Genomic DNA, 19133 nt, shown 5'->3' on the forward strand with positions numbered 1-19133 from the left:
GCCCAAGAATTTCTTTTTGTAAAATAGCTTCCTGTGTGATTCTGATGAATGAATGGGTAGAGAACCATTATAGATGTCCTTAGTGAATTAAAATAAAAATTTAGCATGATTTGCGGTTTTCGTAACAAAATTTTTGTATAAAGTGTTTGTTTCTCAGTAGTTTTCTCAATCTTTCTGAAGTCCAATTTAAATATAAATCTGCAGAGCAAGCCATTTCTTCTTAAAGGTAAATTTGAGCTAAAAGTCCTAAATCTTAGAATCTGATATAATAGAGTTTTGTTGTTGTTGTTGTTTTACTTTTTAAAAGTTTATTTGTTTATTTTTGGAGACAGAGAGAGAAAAAGAGAGAGAGAGAAAGAACAAGCCAGGGAGAGGCAAAAAGAGAGGGAGAGAGAATCCCAAGTGGACCCCCTGCTGTCAGCACAGAGTGCATCACTGGGGTGGACCCCATGAACTGTGAGATCATGACCTGAGCTGAAACCAAGAGTCAAACGCTCAACCTACTGAGCCTCCCTGGCGCCCCAGAGTTTCCTTGTTTAAATGTTCATTGGAAATATTCAGTGTTAAATTACCTTTTCTTGTAGATTGCCAACAAAGGGCATATAGCAAATGACAAACTATTTCCTATTTTAAAGCAAAATAAGGCTCAAATTGCTAAGATTTATTTCTAATAGGTGAAAATACTTGTGACATTGTGGTCACACCTGAGTATAAATTTTATCATATTAACTGGACTTTAAAAACACTTCCAGGGAGGCACCTGCGTGGCTCAGTTAAATGACCCAGTCTTGATGTCGGCTCAGATCATGATCTCATGGTATGGAAGTTCGAGTCCCACATTGGTCTCTATGCCGATGGTGTGGAACCTGCATGGAATTCTATCTCTCCTTCTCTCTACCCCTCACGTGCTTGTGCTCTATCAAAATATTAAAAAAAAAAAAAAAAAAAGCACTTCCAGGCAAACCATGGAAAGAACCTCTATTGTTTTGTATGTTTATATGTATTGTTTTTTTTCTTTTTCATAATAGTGTATCTAGAACTACAAAATAAATTTAAATATGTATTTTGAAGCATAATCATTTCAATTTTAATATAAAGGATTAATGTTTTATGTAACATTTGTAAATTAACTGTGCATTGGATAATATTCTGTAAGATTTGTGAAATTTAAATGTTTTTATTTTCCTTGTATACGAATTATCTTTTATATATTTTTCTCAAATAGTAATCGATTGACTTAGCAGAAATGATGCATGGCAGTGAAATATTACACAGATACCACAGTTTAATAAAGGTAGTTTTCCAAGGGTTGCTTATGACAGCAGCGTCATTTTAACTCAAAGAGTTCGTATGAAATTGTGAGGGACTGAGAATTTTTAGAATTTATCACTTCATTAGTTTCTTGATACCATTCTTAAATAGCCATTAAAAACAAAAGAAACTTTAAAAATGTTCTACTGCTCTTTGTCACTGTTTCCAGTCACTGTCACTCTTCCTACTTTGTTCTATGCTTCTGTTCTACCCACGGTTCTTCCCCGGTGCCTATTATCTAAATCACCTTTGGGGCACCTTTTTATTTCACAGAAGGGTGACTGTCCTTTGGATAGGTGTGTTCAAGGTGTCCTTTACAGTATCCTCTACATTACATGTCTCATCCCCATGTTTCCAACGCACATTAAACATGACAAAGCTGAGACCTTTAAAACAGTTCTTAATAAAAGAAGAGCAGGGAGGTGGCACCACCATAGAGGCTCAAATCGCAAGGGTCTAATTTGGTGTTGGCAGGGTGAGATGTTGACAGGATCCTCTTTTTTTTTTTTTTTTTTTTTTCACAGCTATTTCCATGGCTGTGGAATCACAAGGAAGGTCCTGAGTGTGTATTTTGGATTTGTCCTCAAATTTCAGAATGCCTCATTTGTGTATACCAGTGTCCCAGCTGTTGCAGACTTTGTAATGAATTAGTATTGGACTCAGAAATTGAGTTTCTGCCAGAGGATTCTGGCAGTGAACATTCTCCTATAACAACAGACGGATGATAGCAGTGGAAATGCCAGGGGACTTCACAATAGCATGTCTCAGGATTCAGTGTAATGGCTTAACTTCAACATAAAGATGATCAGAGCAAGCACAGCTTATTGTTCCTCTCTGGTGAGTGGTCTGTTAGGTGCCAGTTATGTAAATGAAGATAATTACAAGAGAGTGCCAAAATGTGTCCTCCATGAGAAAGTGTGCAGTTCTTAAATAGATCATTCTGCAATCATAAGAAGCCTTTGCGGGGGGCAACAAAATCCCCCTTCTATGAGAGGCTTAATATCTTTTGAGACATTGGGAGAAGAGTGCCATTTTGAGCAGAGGCCAATTGGGATTTCTCCAAGATTGCAAAGCATCTTCCCAGTGTGACCCTCAGAAATAAAGTTTTAATTTCCAGTTTAACTATCCATCTTTCAATAAGCATTCTTTCATATGCTTCCTTTCTGATTACAAGCCCAAATGATTAATTTAAAGAGGAGAAACATTAAATTGGAAAGCATTTTTCTTAAAAATGTATGGTTAAACAGCTTATTCCTTTGGGCAGAAGCCTCATATGTTAAAAAACGGAAACCACTTTTGAAAGGAACTTTAGCACACTTTCTGTCACAGGATAAAGTAACTAGGTCCTTATCAATCCTGTTGGTCATTTGCTTTTTAAAAGTTTTGTCTCTTACCTTCCAAAAAAACTGCTTCTGGAATACAATGACATTACTTTTTATAATCCAAAATAGAATCCTTCTTAATTACCAGCCACATGGAGTTCATCCTATGTAGAATTTTTATATTTTTTAATGAAGAGTTCTTCCTCACACTATTTTCAAGTGCCATAGTGTGGATAATTAGTTTTAAAGGCAGAACACGACCAATGAAGTTTAGTGACCTCTGTCATAATGCAACACAATAATAATAAATTTTTTTTAAAAGACTAAAAGCAGCACCATCAAGTAATTGTTTCCTTTTTGGTGATTAAATTGCACACTCTGGGAGGGCAGGAACATTGCCTGTCTTGCCCACATTTTCATCTCTAGGATCTAACAAAGAGTAAGGGCTTTAAAAAAATGTTAGTTGAAATGAAACATGGTTCAGCCTTAAGAAAGAAAGAAAGAAAGAAAGAAAGAAAGAAAGAAAGAAAGAAAGAAAGATCCTGCCCTTTGCAACAACAGGGATGGACCTTGAGGAGATTATGCTAAGTGGAGTAAGTCAGACAGAGACAGACAAATATTGCATGACTTCACTTATATGTGGAACCTAAAGAAAATAAAAACAGCCAAACTCGTAGGAAAAGAGATCTGATTACTAAAGGCTGGGGGAGTGGGAGAATTGGATGAAGTTGATCAAAAAGTTCAAATTTTGTTGGAAAGTTGTAAAGAGAGTAAATCCTAAGGGCTGTCATCCCAAGGAGAAAAACTGTTTCTTTCTTTCTTTCCTTCCTTTTTTCCGTCATTTCCTTCCTTTTTTCCTCCTTCCTTCCTTCCTTCCTTCCTTCCTTCCTTCCTTCCTTCCTCCCTCCCTCCCTCCCTCCCTCCCTTCCTTCCTTCCTTCCTTCCTTCCTTCCTTCCTTCCTATGTATCGACCTATCCATCTATCTATATGAGGTGATGTTATCTGAACTTACTGTGATAATCGTTTTCCAATATATGCAACTCAAGTCATTATGCTGTATAGTTTAAACTTGCACAGTGCTGTATGTCAATTATAGCTCAAAAAACTGGGGGAAAATATTAGGTGAATGAGTGATGTATCTACTGCAATGGCTTATCCAATTCACTAATTTTAAGTGAGAATAGAAAAATACCTACATTTATACAGATGTATTTTTTAAAAAAATCAGTTCCTAACAGGGAAGGAAAGCAAATTGAAATGAAATATTTTTGCCTGTTTGTAAAAAAGACTCAAAAGGAGTGAAAACGCCCAGTATTTTTGAGTAGTGTGGAATAGGCAATCTCATACACTGGTGGGATTACAAATGGATGCAGTCATTCTGGGGAAGCGTTATGGGAACGTGTGCCAAAACGCAATATCTGAATATGACTTGGCCCCAAAACTAAACTTTTGAAAGATAATTGCAAGGCTGAATTATGAGGAAATTCATTGCAATGTTACTTAAAACTGCAAAACTTGGTAAATATCTATTGGAAGAGAATTATGTTAAATATAGAAGAGTTTTCTAAGAATTGAAACTAATGTGTGCTTTGGTGAATTTGAATTTTTTTCATTTTTAATTCAAAGTAACTGTACTGTCTATGCCTAAATAAGTTATTCTTTCGCATAGAGTACTTCTTTAGGCATACTTGGATATAAATAAATATTAAAAAGTTTTAATAAAATTGTAAATTTTGTTCACAGGTGAATCTGGACAAGTGTGAAAAATACTTGCATTTTTATGCGAGCAAATTCTTAAACTGAATAACAACAATACTCAGTTATTTTTCTAGACCCATGTCTAAAATCACTGAAAGACTCTAATTGAAGAAAATGAAGTAAAGCTTTTCTGACAATCAGTAGTAAGTTTTGGATTATGACTTTAAAAAAATAATGGAGTTAATACATCGTGAAAAAGTCATAGCTAAAAAATTTTAATGTAGCTCAATAAAGGGAAAGAAGTCTTATGTATGTTAAAAAGAGATAACCAATCAATATTTTTGAATTAACATACTATATAGAATCACTGTATGTTAAGAAGGAGAGATATTTTCTAAAAATGAGGCAAAAGAAATAGTATATGATTATATTTATCATATAATGAACTATGTAAGTGTTGCATTTCAAAAATAAATAAATAAATAAATAAATAAATAAATAAATAAATAAGTAAGTAAGTAAGTAAGTAAAAGAAAATAAGCCCAGCCACATTAAATTACATTGTTTCAAAAAAAAAAAAAATTCAGTGTCATGGTAGATCACTAGTGTATCCTCCAGAGTCATCAATGTGCAGGTCTGAGGAGCATCTCCCAAGTACCAGGCATGATGACTATTCCTAGAGGGAATGCTCAGTTTCTTCTTTTATTTATTTTTAAAGTTTACTTATCTTGAGTGAGAGAGAGAGTGGGCATGAGAGTGGGTGAGGGGCAGCAGGAGAGAGAGAGAGAGTCCCAAGCAGGCTCTGCATTAACAGTGCGAGGACTTGGGGCTCGAATCCGTAACCCATGAGATCATGACCTGAGCCAAAATCGAGTCTGACCCTTTACAGCTGGAGCCACCCAGGCACCCCAGTTTCTTCCTTTAGTGTACGAGTTGCATGTCAGCTATCTAGAACCAGCTAAACTTGTGTTTTACAAGTTTAGAAATGTCTAAAGAAACATATTTTTCAGTTAAGTATCTTTTGAGTCACTAGGTGTCAGCGCCTTTGCTGCACATTCTTGGGGACATGATTCTTTAGAAACACTTCTAGCCCTTAGGGAGCTTTCAGTACTAGACCCTAAGTGTAAGTGAATGTATTCACCTACCAACTAGGAGTGTCAGGATGACTTGAGTTTTGGTGGGTTTTTTGTTGTTGTTTTGTTTTTTAATGTTTGTTTATTTATTTTGACAGAGTAAGAGAGAGAACAAGCGGAGCTTGGGTTTTTTTTTAACAGAAATATAATTTGTGCTAATGTAGGATGCACAGACTTGTTCCCTGGGTTTGGATTTTATGTATCTTCAAAAAGTGGGCCACCCCAGACTGGGCTGGGAAAGTATCTCTTCCAAAGTATCTCTTCAAGCATGACTCGGGGCTTGTGGCTGAGCCTCTCCCTGCAGCCACTAGGCAGCAAACCACCCTGGAGCCCTCTCCCCAAGCCATGGACCAAATGGAAACAATAAAGCATTTTGCATCAAAAAAATAATGAAGTGAAGTGAAGTGAAATGAAATGAAATGATATAAAATAAAAAACATAAAATAAAATAAAAATATAAATAAAGTGGGCTACCAACCAAAGTTTGCTAGAAAAACTGGTGACAAAGGGACAAACAGTTGTTCTCTCCCAACCATCCTAGTCTTCAGTCTCATTGTGGTAATGGAGATAAGCTGGAGAGTGAAAACAAAATAGGAGAGGAATAATCACCTTTAGGAACTATATTTCTTATCAAGACATTTCCTATAAACAAAGAACCTTTCTGGGCCCTCCTGTCTTCTGCCTCTTCATCTCTTGGTTTCTACCAAGGGGCACTATTTTCTAAGTGGATATTATAATTTTTTATTTACATATTTATTTTCTAAGAACCCTATTACAGATAACTCAATATAAGAAATGATTAAATTTTTTAATGTTTTTTATTTTTGAGAGAGAGAGAGAACAAGCAAGCACACGAGTGTGTGAGGGGCAGAGAGAAGAGGGCGTCAGGATCCCAAGCAGGCTCTGTGCTGACAGCAGAGAGCCTCAAGGGGGGCTTGACCTCACAAACCATGAGATCATGACCTGAACCAAAGTCAGATGCTTAACTGACTGAGCCACCCAGGAGCCACCAAATTTTTTTTGCCTCCCCTTGGTGCCACGCAGGGTCATAAATTTTTTTTTATGTTTATTTATTTTTGAAAGAGAGAGACAGAGCATGAGCAGGGGAGGGGCAGAGAGAGGGGGAGTCACAGAATTGGAAGCAGGCTCCAGGCTTTGAGCTGTCAGCACAGAGCCTGATGCAGGGCTCGAACCCACAAACTGTGAGCCGAACCTGAGCCGCACTCGGATGCTTAACCAACTGAGCCACGCAGGCACCCCAGAAATGATTTTTAAATCAGAAAAATATTTTAACATTCTTGATAGAATTAAATTTTAAAAACTCAGCACTTAAAAAAGATTTTTAGGGCAAAAGCACAGAAGACTCCATAAAAATTAAATAAAAACGTCGTTATTGATATACTAAGGTGATGCTTTTTACCACCATCAGTGTGCATTGTATTCAAAAGAATACCTGTATGGACCTTATATGGTTAACTACTACAATTTGCCACTGTATATGCTAAAGATAATGTAACCTAAACTCTGTGATTGCTGGAACACAAAATGGAAATACCCTGTGTTCTTCTTTTAGGGGAGTTTGTCCAAGATCTCTAAAATCTAATCTTAGGGAATTTGTTTCAAACTGAATTACACAGGCATATATGTGCTTCATAATTTACACTGTGAAACAACATAGCCTAAAAACACAAAATACTCACTGTGACTTAGTAGAAATGTATTCCTACTTTCATTCATTCAGTCACTATTTTTTTAATGCTTGCAGTGCTTAATCACCAATTAGTTGTCGATGACTGGCATTTCTTCTCTTCTGAATTTTAGGTCTTGCTCTTTAGATTCCCCTATAGGACTAGTAAATTGTAAAGTGCTTGGGGAGAAGGAATTTATTCAGGTTTCATTACTGGAGGGAAACTTGGAATGGTACTGGAATTAGAACTTGGAATTTCTGAGCCCTCTTTCGCAACTCTGTCATTTTGTTTCTAAGAACACTCTGATTTTAGCTTGAAGGGCTTTCCTTTAGAGGTTCTCAACCCAGTGCCTGCACTTGAACTAATCAAGGCCTCTCCCTTCCTAAATGGTTTTGCACTCACTATCTCTTCCTCCTCTGGGACTGGCTTAGTTAGCTTCTGGGTTAAGTAGGCAGAGGCTCTCCGCCTCAAGGCTCTTTCCTTTAGATCTCCTGTAGCATTGCCTCCCCTTGGTGCCACGCAGGGTCATAATCTTTGCCTCAGGGTTCCTGGCTACCAATTCTTATCCTTGCTGAGGGGAGGGTGAATAGAGAGCCAAGAGTTTTGCATTTTTCTCATCTCTGTGTCAATTGCAGGAAGCTAGAATATGAACTCTAACAAACTTTACCTCTGCTTTTTTTGGTCTGGCTTTTCCAAAAACTGGTGCACTTACTTTTCCTTTGGAGTGGTCCACCCCACCCTTATGCTATGCCTTTGTAGCCACATAAGCTTTCCTTCCCACAGGAAAGCAGCCCAAGCCCCCAAGTCACTCCCCTGACTCACCTGTAGAATATGGCTATAGATGACGTCGTTATTCATTAGGACTAAAGAAAGATTTCCACTGATGAAATAAATAGAATTCACCTTTAAATGAAAAACTCAATATAAATAAATCCCTGTATCTTGGCAACATATTCTGAAATACTTTTGTGACTAGGATTGCCAAATATAGCAAGTAAAAATACAAATAGTTTCCAATTAAACTGGGCACCCTCTATTTTATCTGACAACCCTACTTGTAAATCTATCAGAACATGGTACATATTATTTAATGCCTATTAGCAGATGCTATTGTTTTGTGCCTGGTTGTGACAAAAGATGAATATCAAAATATTTTCATCTTTAATATTGGGTTTTTGTTTGTAACCACCATCATAAAATAAGTGTCTAATAACTTCAAAGACGCTGTCTTTTTAGGATAGTGGATTGCCTTTAGTATATAAGCTTGTTTGTCTAGCTCTCATGATAAGTAAGGAAAAAGAAAACATGAATAGGATCTTAGAATTCTTTACGCTTGTTCTAGTTGACACAGCTAGCGACGTTGTTAATGACTCAGAATGTATTTTGTTCTCTTTATGCCCAGTTTTTGCCTTTTTTTTTTTTTATCAAATAAAAGTCTCTTTAATGATCTACTCTTCCTTACCACTCCTTGTGGAAAGGGCATTAGCTTCAAAGTCAGCCAGATAGTTGTTCAGATCTCTTACGCCACTTCAAGGATATGTGAAACAGCTTGAACATATAACCTACCTACTCTGAGCTTCAGTTTACACTTCTATAATAAAGGAGGGTGTCTCCAGGATGAAATGAGATAGCATGTGCGAGGATTTAGAATGATAGCTGGCATATAATGAGCACTTACCGAGCATTAATTCTCCTTTTTTTCTTCCTTTTTGTCTTTGCTGAATCCCCACAGCCACTTTCTGTACCTCTTAATGGCATGCAGCACATTTGTGCATTGCGGGGTGGTTATATTGAATATATTTTTCATCTTTCCTTTACCATATTAAAAGATCCCTGAGGGCAGGTGATCCCATAGCGGTGGTGATGTGGGTCTGCGAGAAGACAGGGGTGTAGCTCACCAGTATATTTGTAAAGTTATAAACCATTTCAGACTCAGCAGAGATTAAAATACAACTTTGCAAAATATGATAGGACACGAAGCTGTTCAGATATTTTTCCTACCCGATGGGACATTTTTCTACTGAATAGATTGCAGAGAAGTCAATAAATATTGAGGTAAATTTTCAGGAATTACCATATGCCAGGCCTGGATAGTTTAAATGCACATACCTGTTTAGCAGTCCTTATAAAGCTAAAAATCAGTCGTCAGTCTCCACTGCATGGAACCTAACCTATGTGCTTACACATAGAAGAACTGGGGGCGCCTGGGTGGCTTGTCGGTTAAGCGTCCTACTTCAGCTCAGGTCATGATCTCACGGTCCGTGAGTTCGAGCCCCACGTCGGGCTCTGTGCTGACAGCTCAGAGCCTGGAGCCTGTTTCAGATTCTGTGTCTCCCTCTCTCTCTGACCCTCCCCTGTTCATGCTCTGTCTCTCTCTGTCTCAAAAATAAATAAAAACGTTAAAAAAATTAAAAAAAACTATTTTAAGAACTGATATCCACTGTAGGAATTATATAAGTTCAAAAGTTTCACTTGAAATAATATTACTTTATACTTTAGCTTTTAAAATACTTCCAAATACATTTTCTTCTCTGATTTCACAAATCAGGTAAATATTAATAGCACTTAATGGACAAGAAAATTAATGCTTGCTGTGATCAAGTAGTCCAAGTTCATCAACTAATAAAAGGCGAAAGAATGTCTTCTGAAATCTAGTCGATACCATTACATCATATTTTCTCTTCTAGTTACAAAGAGGAGCTTTTGAAAAGTCAGCTATGCCAATAGTAGCAGTGTCACAGACATATTTTATTTTGCTGTCTTTTCAAAACTAAAGACAACCAGTCCTCAGAATGCACAATAACATAGCATATATTGTAAGTGACTCTTTCGCTTATACCTGATATAATTGGAGATGCCAGGCCCCTTGGCCAGGTTAAAAGTATAAAAAGACTCTGAGTAGTGATGATCCCAAATTAGAGCAGTGGGAAAGTAAGTAGTTCTTTATTTAGTTATGGAGGCAACATTTCAGAAGACCTCCGTATATCTGTATGTCATCAGTGTCTGAGGAAGTACATTTCATACTCTAACATTTTAAATGCCAGTTTTTACTCTACTAGCTGTATTTCTCAGAACAATGAGAGAAAAGCTTTCTCAGTTTTGTGTCCTCAGCAGTTCCAATCTTTCTCTCATTCTCAGTCAATTCCTTATTGTCTGAATTAATTGAGACTATTCAGTGTGAACTCTTTCCTCTTCCTACCTCCGCCTGGCAAAGTCACCTGTCCTCCCTTGTCTTCAAATTGTCTCTGAGGATGATGTATTTCTTCTCCCCACGAGGCTGTCACCTGCTCCCGCTCCTTGATTTAGGCCTCTTCACATCCCCTCCTGTGACTTCCTCCTTTCTCCTTACTACAGCGTCTGTTTCTTCCCGTTAGCTTATTAGCAAACCGTCTTTAAGACAAACAACAAACACACACAACCTCTCAAACTATAGTTCTTTTTTATTTTGGTCTTTGCAGAACTATCAAAAGAATTGTTTGCACTTGTAGCCATGGTTTTCCCCTATAATTCTCTGCAGTCTAATTTCTACTTCAATGCTCAATGGGAACGGCTCTCTGATAGGTCCCATGCAAATTATCAAATCAACAAGAACTTTCATTAATCCTTAGCCTCTTTGAGTTTTTGGTATATGAGAACCCATTCATCTTCTCCCTCTACAATTCCTTTTTTCCCCTATTCTCTATTTTTCCCAGCTTTGCTGCGATATAATTAACATCACAAATCTTTTATTTAAATATATAACATTTTTAATGGGATGTAATTTACATACCATAAAATTTATCCTTTTTAATGATACATTTCAGTAGATATTAGTATATTCACAAGTTTGTGCAACCATCACCACTATCTAATTCCAGAATATTTTCTCCCCCCTCCTAAAAAGAAACCCCATACTCATTAGCAGTCACTGTGTATTATCCCATCCTTCCAGCCCCTGGCAACCACAAATCAACATTGTCTCTACAGTTTTGCCTATTCTGAACATTTCATATAAATGAATCATACAAGATGTGGTCTTTGTGGCTGTGTTCTTTCACTTAGCCTATTTTCAGGGTTCACCCACATTACAGAATGTATCAATACTTCATTCCCTATTATGGCTGAGTAATATTCCATTATATGGATAGACCACATTTTGTTTATCCATTCATCAGTTGATGGACATTTAGGTTGTTTCTACCTTTTGGTTATTAGCAGTAACACTGCTGTGAAAATCCATGTTCAACTGTTTGTGTGGACATATGTCTTCATTTTTCTTGGGAATATATATAGCAGTGGAATTAGTGAGTCATATGGTTATTCTATGTTCAGCATTTTCCAGAAGTCTTTTTGACTTCTACTGTGCACTCCTCAACACTCATTGTCTTTCTTTTTCACTATCTCATCTATAAACAAAATGCAAATATTCCTTAAGATTGGGTCTTCCCCCCTCTTTACTGTTTACTAGCAATCTAATTTTCTCCCTTTATTCTAAATGCTATCTAATCTCTTGCTTTGGGGAATCTGTTTTCAGCCTGGTCACTCTGAACCTAGAGCTCTGTATTGATATATCCTAAAATCTTCTGATTATTCTGCCATCAGGTAAACAGCATAATCTCTCCAAAGCCTGTGTTTTGTAATCTGATTTCCCCCTTTCCAAGAGTGGAATAGCTATTCTCCCAGTTACCCTGGACTTAAAATTTTGAAGTCATCATTTACTCCTTCCCAGAAGCCTTTACTCCATGCCCAGTTACTAAGTCCTGCAATTTTACTTTGACAGTACTTCTTGTGATTCTCATGTTTAATTAAATTAGTTCTTATTATCTTGTGTTTGGAAAGTCACACATACCTCTTTAACTGGTCTTTCTCCCTCATATGTTTATCTTGCCTCCACTTCTCATCTCCTCACTTCTCATCTGCCCTTTGCAACATGACCTCGATATTGTTCTGGGCCAGGCTTAGCTCATCATTTGCAATTCAGCAACATTTGCCATTACCTGCTAAATAATATCAAGATTATTTTAGCCACTGATTGTTTAGTTACATTCATTAATTAGCTCCAACCAACCTTCCCATGATGTTGAACTAGTTCCTAAACTAAGAACGTACTTTATCCAAGATTACTTATCTTCTTTTCACTGTGTGTGATCCCACATATTCTTTGCCTCTACTTGGTGTGGCCATGTTCTGTCATCCTTGCAAGATGAACTATTTTTCACATAAGTTCACCCCAATTTTGTATCCCCATAAAAAGGTATCTGAGCTCCCCAGCTGAAGATGATCTCTTCAACATATGAACCCCTGCATTGTTTTAAAAACATTTTTGATGACCTTTTGACTTGAAACCAAATCCTTCTTGTTAGACACGAAGCTCTTTGAAAGTAAAAACAATGTCACATCACCCACCCCCCACCTCCAGAAGTGTGCAGTGCTTTTAGTGCTTTGCTTGATACATGGAGCATACTTGCAAAAAAAATTTATAATGACAAGTAATTTTTGATGGATTTTATTCTTACAAATATTTTCCCAAATTCTACCTCTTTTGTAGTTTTATTATTAAATTACAGAGGAAGTCTAGAATACAGGATTCAAATAATAGTTTATTTTCAGATATACTATAATTTAGTAGCGTGTATTTTCAGTTAATATCTAGTATGCAAGTTGAAATTATAAAAATGTGGCAGTAATAAGTGTTGAGTCCATGTCCAAACTAAAGATGGTATGGGCCTCATATTGAGAAAAAACAAAACAAAACAGGGGCACCTGGGTGGCTCAGTTAGTTAAGCATCCGTCTTCATTTCAGCTCAGGTCATGATCTTGCAATTCACAAGTTCTAGCCCCGTGTCAGGCTCTGTGCTGACAGCTCAGAGCTTAAGAGCCTGCTTTGGACTCTGTGTCTCCCCCTCTCTCTGCCCCTCCCCCACTTGAGCTGTCTCTCTCAAAAATAAAGATTAAAAAAAATTAAAGCAACCAAAGTGTTGTATGTGAGAAATAAAAAGTAAATCCGAAGAATGTTTGAAAAAATAATAAAATATTTCATAGTAGAAGAGAAATAACTGAATGTGCATAAACCATTGCAGTTCCTGGAACATGTACCATAATAAAGAGATACTATAAAAATATTAATTTTAACAATTTTAATAAAATTAGTTCCAATTCATCTTTACCTTTCATACTTGGGAGTTTTGCAGTTGGATGGAATTCCTTAATATGTGAACAGGAATTTTATTGAACATTGCTGTAGATTATATTAATGTTCTTTATGTGTTCCATTAGCAATTCATTATCATTAGCAACTAAATAATAAATAAAATAGAAATCTGAATAACAGACTACTTAGTATCATTTACTGTAGCCTCTGGAAGGCCAGTTCTAAGGAAGAGAACCTGTTCATCCCATTGAACTGAGTATATGATGCTAGACCTGAAAAAACAGCAACAACAACAAAAGCCTGTCTTAGCCATAACTTGCCATGAATTCACAGGCTTATTTTATGGAAAGGTTTCTGAGCTTATCTGGGAGTTTGGAGCCATATTGGAAGATACTGAATATTGGGTTTGGATCTGAACCTTGAGGACTTCCTTAGAAGTCATGTGAGGGTGACTTGAGAATCTAGGCCATCACACATCCCATGCCTCAACTTTCTTTCCTTTGGATCTACATATGAATACCAAGCCCAGACAGCCTGACATTAGATTAGTAAACAGGATGCTTTATTACTAATAATTCACTCTTATTATACTACCATGAAATAAATGATCTTAACTTCTCACTTTAACTTCCATAGTAGCCCACACTATGAACACCATATACCTACACATTTATTTTTTAACTTTATGTGAAGTATACTGTAAAATAAAAATAACAATTATTTTTAAAATTTTTTTGGTAATTAGCTCTTTTTTCCCAACAAACTTAGTCTAATTATGTATCATCCATGATAAAATGAGAGGTCAATAGCTACAGATGCATAATTTCACTCTGATAGATTGCTGTTTGAAAATAGGATATGACAATTAGATGATTAATTTTCTTCTATTAAATAGCATTACAAGACTTCAGATTACATTTATCAGTATATTCCCTTTAGTGAGAACATAATGCGAGGAAAGGCCAAACAGAATAGGAATTCACATCCTTTGTGGAAGCTCCGAGTATGCTTTTTATCAACCACACTTGTGAAAATAATTAGACAATGAAATTCTGTTTGAAAACTTATTTCACGTTCAGTTTTCAAAGTAACATGTTAAAGACGTCATATGTTAAAGGTTAAAGCATGTGAGTATGAGGAGCAAAATTTTGAATGTCCTGCTGGCATTTTTTTTTTTTTTTTTTTTTTTTGGTTCTGGTTATCTGCAAAGTATACACCCCTTGTCAGTATAACTAGGGAGTGCCTGTGTAAACATTCTTGTTTTGCCTGTTCCACATAATCGTTTCTTGTATCATATTTCTTCTGACCTCGCTATCTGAAACCAATTACAGGAGATCCATTTGGGCTGCATCTATTTTCATAAGAAGCCTAGGCAGCAGTGTTTTTCTCAGAGATGAATATCAACATCAAATATGCTTCTGAGTGCTTTGTTATTTATGTTTCAGAGAGATTTTGTAGCCTTCAGCTCTCAAGAATGTGTCATGCTGTGCTGTTTATACATTGAAGATATTAATGGGTGTAGATGCCATTTTTCATTTTAATGTCTCAAATGCAACAGGCTGATAGGTTAAGCATTCCTATTTTTATAGGGAGAGATATGAGTGATGTCTGTTTTCTCCCAAAATATACATATATTTACTTTGAAAAAAAGAAGTTATTTATTAACCTTAGAATGCTCAACATTTTTGGTTTCACTGGGTGTTTCTGAGCTATTCTCAAACAATTTTACTCCTCGTGAACATTTTCAGGGTTTTTCAAGATATTGATCTGACAGGTTATAAAGCTTTTTTACTCTTAATTCTCATAACGACCTACTCATTAAAGTCACTGCCCATATATGAGATTCATAGGTAGCATAAAATTACTACTGTTGTGGAGGGGTGATAACTTGAACTTCTGTTTTTCTTACAGAATTTTAGTTTATTTGAAATTAAACAGTAGCTATTAGGAATGCTGTTTTCAGTAAGTATTTTTTTAAAGTTTTTATTTAAATTCCATTTAGTTAACATACAATGTAATATGTGTTGTGGAGTCAGATGCACTGAATTCTGAAAAACTTGTGCATTCCCACACCTCTGCAGCCTAACAAAAATACATCTTTAATCTGTTGTAAAAATTTTTATTCATTTTTCAAAATATTTTAATTTAATCTGATTCCAGTTTTTAAAATGTCCTATCTTAATTTTCTTTCACTTTACTAAAATTAGATAACTTCATTAAGTAAAGTGCACTATTAATTCAAAACAAATGTGTTTTTGGAAACTAGATATGGTTTGGCTGTCTTAGAAACCTCTTTCTTATTGTTCACTAGAATCACACTCAGTCATTATTAAAGGAGATTCTGTAAACATCTCTTGTCTTTGCTCTAATTTTTTTTTTTTTTTTTTTTTTCAGAGCAGAGGGTGATCATATAAATCCTAAATAGCTCATAGAACTTAATGAATGGCCCTGGAATTTATCTTTTCTATTTACCAATTGAAGTGGACAAGTGATTTTCAAATTAATATTTTATGTAATTTGACACCTAACACCTTATATTGATGAAAGTATTTTATCTCATAATCTTTCATCTTTTGGGTAGCTACAAAATAAATTACTAAGATGAACCAAATATCTGTGAGCAATTGTTTATTAAAATTCAGTCCTAAAATGATATCCGGAATGCTGGGAATAAAAATGTCATGTGATGCCTGCAGTTAGAATGCAAACTGCCAGAGATGCCTGCTTAGGATAAGTTTTAAATCATTCCTGATATCTTAGAGTTATTTTTTGTCCTCCTGACTTTTATGTTTGCTACAGCAGTCTCTACTGCTACTAAAAGAATGTTGGAATAGGCAAATGTTTTTTTTTTTTAATTAATTTATTTTTTTTATTTTAGAGAGGAGGGGAGAGGGGCTCTTTTTCATAAGAATTTGTACTGAAAGATGATCCTGGACTATTAAAAAGAAAACTTTTTTTAACATTTATTTTTGAGAGAGAGAGAAAGAGACAGAGCACAAGTAGGGGAGGGGCAGAGAGAGAGGGAGACACAGAAGTGGAAGCAGACTCCAGGCAGCCTCTGTCAGTGCAGAGCTGATGCGGGGCTTGAACCCATGAGCCATGAGATCATGACCTAAGGCAAAGTCAGATGCTTAACGAACTCAGCCACCAGGCACCCCCGATCCTGGACTATTTTAAAGATAACTCTCAATGTGCATGGAAACCAAGGTACTTTAAAAGTTTAGCCAGCTGTCTGTGGTATTCTACTATTACTATTACTCCTGTAAAAACATGCACATGTACACGTATGCTTTTGTCCAGGGAATTTTCATGTGCTGCAATTCCAATAAATCTAATTTTCTAGTATCTTTCTATAGCCACTGGGTGTTGCATATTCCATTGGGTTTCTTGTGTGGGTTGAGCTGAATGAGTATCATGCAGGATGGTGACATGAATAGGGCCCTAAGCTTGGAAGACAGTTTAGAAGTTCAAGCCTGAACTTTTCACCAAACGATGCTACTGCTTTGTGACTTTAATCAAGTTATTGTCATGTTGGTGCTTCGGTCACTTGTCTGGAAATTGTGAAAGCTAAGCTAAACAATGTGTAAGACTTATGTCCAGCTCTAGAATTGTTCAGTTTATTTGTAATAACTGGTCAAATGATCAGAGGGTTCCAAGAGTTTAGAGTTCCATCAGGTATCGGTCGAGGATATCCAAGTCAAGGATGGCAGGAACACTCAGCGATAAAAACAATCTGTGTTCCGTGGTAGTTGTTCCATTCAAACATTTACAAATTCAAATGTAAAAAGATTATATTGTAGTTTTTCTTTTAGGTTTGGATAAATGAATATGCTCTCTTTATAGGTAAAAATCACTCATTATGGCGCCATATGTGCTCCTTTACTCCAGCTTTACTCATTGCCATCTAATGGTTTCTTTGATGGAACAGAGAGAGACAACATGGCACACTGGAATGCACTCTGGCCTGGAAGCGGGAGACCTTGAACAAAACACTTGATAACTCTAGGCCTCATTTTCTCATTTGTTAAACTGAGGGCATCAGTGTACATGATTTCTATGATTGCTTTTAGTCCCAGCCGTCCATGATTCCAAGATTCACAACTATATTCATCAGAATCCTTTAAGAATAATAAATGGCTACAGAATTAAATATAAACTCAATAAGTCTGTGTGTACACAAAAGGGGAAAAACAGTTATATGAAAAAGATGAGGCAAAATTTGTGTGGACTGTGGCAACAAAGGCAAAAATAGTTGATGGATTTTTTTTTCTTTTCTTGAGAGTCTCACATAGACACAGCCTAAGTCACACTATGGTAATTTCCACTTGCACAATATCATTTGGAGTTATTTTATAAATTGTGATTTAAAAAGTGAAGCTGTATCATTTAGAATGTTAAATGAAATCTTTTAAACTAAGTTTTGTGATAAAGTATTTGGGGACTTTTTTACTTGGTCTTTTATTTGTCAAACTTCACTTCACATGAAATTGCCTGAGTTCACTGGAATGTGCCATCCTTAGAAACATCGAGGTAGTAATTACTTGAAAAATTGAAAAAACAAAAGATTGCTGCTCTGAGTGTGTGTGTCTCCAAATGTAAAAAGTGTGCTTTACAAACTATGCCAGATCCTGCTCCGGGAAGACAAATCAGCGTTGTTAGGGGAGGGTGCTATAGTGCCTTCAGTTTGTTTACTTTGGTTTCTATGTCTGCCTGCCTTCTCAGAAAACTTGCTTGGAGCCAGACTGTAGCAGCCCTCTCTCTGTCTTTTCATAATTGATCAGGGGATGACTGCCTTCCCCGAGGGTTAAGACGTGGCAACTTTTTCTGTTTGCTCAGCATCTCAATGCAGTAGTTCAAACATTGTTCACACCAGCTGGCAGTGTAATGCCATATGCACATCTTGTCAAAGCAACTGTTGTCATGGATACTAGAAACTCTCTTAAAAACCAGATCATTGATTCCAATCAAAATTGTACTTTTTATCAGCTTAGAATCTCAATTATGATAGTAGAATATTGATCTAAAATATTCTCCCATCATGAAAAATTTACCTTGTATTCCAAAACAATGAAGAACAGAGTAGGGCAATGATTTATTTTAGTTTTATGTGTTGAGAAATTTCATCATTAGTGTTCATTAAACTCAGTTATTGAGAGAAAAAAGGAGTTTGCAAAGTAGAGGCTCTTAAAAAGTTTTTTTCCCTTAATTTATACTGCTACCCTAAAAGCATCTCAATATGTATTTTTTTATGACATTCGTTTTTATATAAGTTTATATAGTGTATCACCAAACTGCCCCTCCTCCTGTAAATGAAATGCTTAATTTCTTATGTTAAGTTTTGTTTTCCTGAATGGGAAAAAAAAACATAAAAATAAATGAAAACATCTTCTATTTTGATTGGTATTCTGTCACACATAGAAACAAACCTGATTGGTTGAGTGGTAATTTCTTTGTTCTCTGATTTTGCTAAGAATGCAAATGAAAACCACTCAATTTTATTTGGCATTAAAACTGCACTTTATTTTGTCAAAGGAGAGGTTTCCCCTTGAATTGTAAGTACAAAAAAAGTGTTTTTAATCTTTGGTGAAAATCCTTATTAATTCACTTTCAAGATAATCTGATGTTGATTTGTCAAATTTAATTACAGCTTCCGGTAACACTTGAAGTCTACTGCTTTTGCTTCAAAATTGTAATATGAAAATGCAAATTGAATGATAATTTAAAAGGGAGTGGGCATTTTAGTTGAACACTCAAAGACAAGTTCCTTGTGGAAATGAGGTTATTGATGCAGTTTATGATTTTTTCCTCTTTAAGCACTTTAAACAAATTAACTTTATTTCCTGCAGGATT

General features: G+C 35.9%; 1 protein-coding gene across 11 annotated transcripts in view; it reads left to right on the forward strand.

Moving 5' to 3' along the window:
- Positions 1 to 19133, forward strand: part of FOXP2 (forkhead box P2) — a 565305-nt gene that overhangs the window by 390247 nt on the left and 155925 nt on the right. The gene's annotated exons all lie outside the window — the stretch shown is intronic.

Source organism: Panthera pardus, unplaced genomic scaffold, assembly GCF_024362965.1.
Source record: "Panthera pardus isolate Hobbes unplaced genomic scaffold, ASM2436296v1 HiC_scaffold_8, whole genome shotgun sequence".
Lineage (NCBI taxonomy): Eukaryota > Metazoa > Chordata > Mammalia > Carnivora > Felidae > Panthera > Panthera pardus.